General features: G+C 35.0%; 1 long non-coding RNA gene across 1 annotated transcript; it reads right to left on the bottom strand.

Moving 5' to 3' along the window:
- Positions 1 to 1,696: 1,696 nt before the first annotated feature.
- Positions 1,697 to 2,070, bottom strand: LOC118749083. Its single transcript, XR_004994151.1, has 2 exons — positions 1,927 to 2,070; positions 1,697 to 1,865 (listed from the first exon to the last, which is right to left on the bottom strand). It is a non-coding gene; the product is annotated as an uncharacterized LOC118749083 (long non-coding RNA).
- Between the last annotated feature and the right edge of the window lie 3,608 nt (positions 2,071 to 5,678).

Genomic DNA, 5,678 nt, shown 5'->3' with positions numbered 1-5,678 from the left:
CAATCGTTAGGAATTTCAATCGTAAATAAATATGCTACCCGCTTTGCACCCCACAACAAACCAAGTCTTTTGGATGTGTTCGGCGTCAGTGACAGAGATCACGTCAATCACTTTGATCAGCTTCCCATGGCTGGAGTCTCTGATCATGAGTTGATATTCCTATCCTACAACATTCAGCTCAATACGCAAAATCAAGCAAAGGAGTTGTTTTTTAGAGATTATAAACGTATTAACCACGATCTCTTAAACAAGGAGGCTGCTGTGCTTAACTGGAATATGTGTTGGTCAATCGCAACAGTTGATGAAAAGCTGCAACATTTCAATGCACTAGTCAGCCATCTATTTGATAGGTTTGTACCAGTGCGTAAAGTGAAAGTGGGTAGTAATAAGAAACCATGGTTTACTTCGGACGTGTTGTCTCTAATTAGGGAGCGTAGTAAAGCATATAAGAACTGGAAAAATTATAGGAGTTCTCAATCATGGGAAAAATATCGTGTGTCAAGAAATAAAGTAACTTCAAGCGCCAGAGAAGCCAAAAAGGCATACCTCCAATATAAGCTTAATGTTAGTTTGCCTTCAAAAGTCCTTTGGAAAAACCTTAAATCTCTGGGGGTCTCAGGTGAGGATAAGTGTGTGTGTAATCTGGACCCAGAAATATTAAACGCGAACTTTCTAGCATCTAACTGCCCAGTGGTATCACCCGAAATACCTGCTAATGCTTCACTACGGGAGCATACTGATGATGATGAGTTTGAATTTGTATCTGCAACAGAGGCGGACTTGATACAGTGTGTATATGCTGTAAAGTCGTATGCTATAGGTACTGATGGTATTTGTCTAGAATTCCTTAAAATTATCCTACCATTTGTAATACCATCACTTACACATATAATCAACTTCTCACTCGCCTTATCTACATTTCCATATCTTTGGAAGATGGCAAATATAATACCTGCGTCAAAAAAATACTTTCCTACCACTCCCCAGCACTTCAGACCAATAAGCATTTTACCGGCCGTATCAAAAGTTTTTGAGAAATTTTTAGCTCGACAAATTACCTGCCACTTGGACAAAAATAATCTTCCGAGTAATTTCCTGTCGGGTTTCAGAAGTCAGCATAGTTGCTCTACAGCCATGCTTAACATTTTTGAGGACGTTCGCCCTGCCTATGATAAAAATTATCTAACAGTGTTAGTGTTGCTCGATTTCTCTAAAGCTTTTGATAGTATTGATCACAACATTGTTTGGCAACATTTTGTTTGGTAATAGCAAAAATATGTGTCATTATGCTCTAAATACTATCTTAGGCTCGCCCAAGTCCATCAAAGTTCAATGTACACAAAAAATAAAAATTAATAAATATATTAATTAACATTTTTTTTTTACAAAAATTGCAAGGTCTTTGGTATATGGACCTTTTTGTAGAGAATCGAAGTAAGCTAAGAAAAATTTTTTTTTATCACTTGAACTTTGATGGACTTGGGCGAGCCTAAGATATTGACCAAAAATTTTCATCTTTCTCAGAGATTGTTTTTAGAGCATTATGAACAATATTTTTGCTATTACCAATCAAAATTATAAAAAAGCGGATTTTCGGCCCACGCTAATACATATACATATGTGCAGGACGGCCGAGAGAAAATGCGTTTTCCCATTCCAATTTGCTCAATAAAAATTAAAATAAAAAATGCTAATGTATTATGAATACACTCCGATTTATTTAATACAGGTTAAGGTCGTCTAAATAGAATTGTATTAAATAAAAACATACAATATGTTTAAAGATCAATCTGGGTTTATTTAAGATTAACTATTCAGTTGTTACGAAAAATCCGGCGTTCCATCACATGTAAATAAAATTGAACCTGAAATAAATCAAATAGAAGTAAACAGTTATACAAATACTATTAAACGATTAACTCTTACCTGCATAAAGCCTGTGGAAGTGATGATATTATTGGGCCATAACCTTGTGAGTTGTCATAGAGTTCAAATAAGGGTGCTGCTACGAGTTTGTAATTTTTAGGGACGGCAAAGAGGGCTATAAAAAGTAGGGGGAAAACAAAAATATTATTTTATTCATTTCGTTTTGCTTTATTTCTTAAATTAATATTTTATAATGTGTCTTATTAGAAAAATATGGTTACGTAAAGCTTATTCCTTTCCAAATGAGGTACAAAAGAACACTCGTTTAAAACTCGACATGAAACTACAACACAACTCTTGCACTATACTGATTATTAGGGAAGACAAAAGTATGCACAAAAAACTTAATTATATGTCATTAAAATTACTCGAAAATATTATGGCCCTTATTATGAGCTGCATTCGATTTTCGATCTTCGCTGGCTATCGAAATTCGTATTATGAGCTATGCAGGCGTGTCGAATTTTCTGTCGAACAGAATTTTGCTTTCGATGGTGTAACGAAGTGTTAGAAAATTGTGAAAAATGTATGATTTTGTATATGTTTTCTTACATTTTGGCGGCTAGACACTAATTTTAAACAATTTTTATTAATTTCATGCAGTTCTAACATCGTGAATACTAAACACAAGCTCGAAAGGCTGGTTTTACTTGTGAAAGAAAATCCCAATGCTCTGTTGGCTCGATCTCTGAGAACAAAATCGTAGCGCTGTTGATAGTTTTAAAATATTTTAAATAGATTTGGCTCACAAACGCCTCTTTAGATGGTCGGAACTTTTTAATGAATCTGTAGACAAATTTCTTAAATATATTTTATATCAAAATAGTTATATTCGAAAGACTAATAAACTTAAATGTTTAAGAGAGCATTTGCTACTCCTGGCCAGTTTACTAAGCTCTCATCCTCTGACGAATCGTTGAACCAGAACTCGTTGTACTCATTTTACCACGTTTTTATAAAATTGCTTTCTTTTTTACTTCATTTTAATTAGAAAAAATTTGCATAAATATGTATAAGCACACCATTTAGTTTGCTCGATTTGTAAACAAAGCTTCTCAGCGGTGAAAAATATACTATTGTGAACAACCTAAACGAGCGAAATTCACAATAGCGCTATTCTTCATCCAATGAGCGCCATAATACCAAATGAAAATTCGTTCGCTCAGCACTTTCGACCACAGTCGAAAATCGAATGCAACTCATAATAGGGGCCTATATTAATGATCTCTGTGATAAGATAAATCGGGATATTTTATCAATAATGCACCCGGCTCAACTTGAATTGAAAGCGAATTCGGTTGAAATTCACTCGGGAAGTTGCAGAACGTGCCGAAAAGTGCAATTTTGAATAGGCTACAAACTACCGTGGATTTTTGGCAACGGTGTTGCGTATTTTCTTCCGTATAACGAATGTTCGCCCCAAGTCAACGGTAGTTTGCAGCCACTGAATGCAAAATATGTTTCTAAAAAATCGAATTAAAAGGCTTGAAATTTTAAAGAAATTTTGGTGATTTTTTAAATTTATGTACATACATAGTTTAACCCTTAATTAGGCGCATGGGGTCAAGGCCATTTCAAGTTGAAAAAAATGTCCTGGAGTGCTTGAAGCGTGCTCGCGCTCTCTCTAGCTTCCTAACTCACCGCGGGGTACGTAAATTATTCACTCCCAAAACATCGGCCTGTACACATGCGTCGCTACTCTCTTAAGTCCTGACCCCATGTGACCACTCACGTAACATTTTTTGGTGGAGGTAATTTTTTATTTTTGTATCTAAATTTGAAGTCAAAGTTATGCTTTTATTTCTTAAAGTATGATAAGGAGCTTTAATATTATTGACATTACACATTTCGTTGTATTTATTTATTCACGACTAGAACGTTGCCGCGTACACATGTGTCGCTACTCTTTTTAGTGCTGACCCGATACGACCACTAACGTAACATTTTTTGGCGGACGTAAGTTTTTATTTTATTTTTTTAACGGCTTCAAAAAAAAGGAGGGGGTTATCAGTTCGTCGGAATATTTTTTGTTGTATGTTATCGCATAACTTTGGACCACGTTAACAGATTTTGATAATCCTTTTTCCATGGGAAGGGTGCAAGGGTGGTCCCATACTAAGTTTGTTTAGATCCGATAATTGGGTTGTGAAGAAATTAAAGTCGGTTTTGTTTTTTGCTTAAAAATCACTTGTGTAAGTTTAAAGTCGAAATTATTTTTGCTTTGTTTTTTAAGTAAACTATAATAGATTACTTAAATATTTTTGAAAAAACACACTTCGCTTTTTTATTTCTAAAACTCGACCAAACGGCCAATTGTGTGATTTTCTTCATGTGCCTAATTAAGGGTTAATACCTAAACGTACACATGTATACGGTTTTGGTATATAATAAAGTATATTTTAATTAAAAAGAATAAAAGTGAAATAATAAAAGAGTAAATAGTCAAAGCTATAAGTGATAGGCTAATAAAGAAAGAATGTTACGACATCCGATATCATAGAACCAATACGGTTATCATTTTTTTAAGTAAAATTTAAGGTAACTTCGACATTCTAGTTCCTTCTTTCTATAAAAGTTCAATATACAGATTTATTTGCAAAATACAATACATGGAAGGACGGTTGATATTTTCGGAATTTACTTAGTACTATTTTTGTGCACTTTATTACAGCATCCGACGCTTTCCATCCGCACGGATCTAATCCTATTCGCACTGTCGTAACAAGCGAGTGTAAGAATTAGACTCGTGTGAATGGCATAATTTTGACCTTAATAGGCATGTATCTAACTGATGTCATTAGCACAAATCTAATACTTCCCACTCGGTTGTTATGACGGTTCGAATCGGATTAGATCCGTGCGGATGGGATCCGTCGAATGCTCCTATTATGTATGTAGGTTAGGTTAGGTTAGAGTGCGTTGAAAATTATTACCGGGAGTTTTGATTAAAAATACAAAATCAGCCTTATTAGGAGTTTCATTTTCCTCGAACTGGTTCACTTTTCACTTTTCATTTCGGTGTATTTACTACGGGCGGATGAAAAAATATCATGCGAAACTCACGATAAGGCTGAATGAGAATCTTTCGGCGTACATTTCTTTTGCGAATATGGTTAAATTGCTTCGACGATAGTTTGAATTCTTAGACATTGTACTATCAGTGTTCGTGAACAATTCGCCGATGAATATGAAACTTTGGCGATTAGCAGTGCAAATCAAAATCCTCAGCAACGCGCCCAAGTTAATGAACAGCTTTAAGTGCATGCGGTGCGAATTTATGCAGGACGACCTCAGGAGTAACCAGCTCCTAACAACTGGAAACAAATTTATTTCGTTGGCAACTCTGATATAGAAATTGATCAGCGTTGTGCGATTAACTGTGCTATGAAACGCAAGATCATTGGAAAATTGCAAGAACCTTGTAACTGACACAACGTCTTTGGTTAAGTTATTTGAAATGGCAATGGAAGATATGCCTTCTCACGACCACAAAACCATAAGCAGAGTAGACAAATGTGCATTAAGTGAATAGATGATGAAAGTGTTATAATAATAATAATAATAATAACAATAATAATAATAATAATAATAATAATAATAATAATAATAATAATAATAATAATAATAATAGGTCTACAAAATACCTAGGGGTGAAGCTTGACAGCAAACTCACATTCTGGGAACACATCCATGGAGTATGTGAAACTGCGCAGAGCACGGCGGCTCTAAGCCGGCTGATGGCGAACGTGGGC

The sequence above is a fragment of the Rhagoletis pomonella genome, unplaced genomic scaffold (genome assembly GCF_013731165.1).
Source record: "Rhagoletis pomonella isolate Grant_MI unplaced genomic scaffold, Rhpom_1.0 Rhpom_scaffold_00014, whole genome shotgun sequence".
Classification (NCBI taxonomy): domain Eukaryota; kingdom Metazoa; phylum Arthropoda; class Insecta; order Diptera; family Tephritidae; genus Rhagoletis; species Rhagoletis pomonella.
The sequence above is the reverse complement of the archived record's forward strand: the minus strand, read 5'-3'. Positions and strand labels throughout refer to the sequence as shown.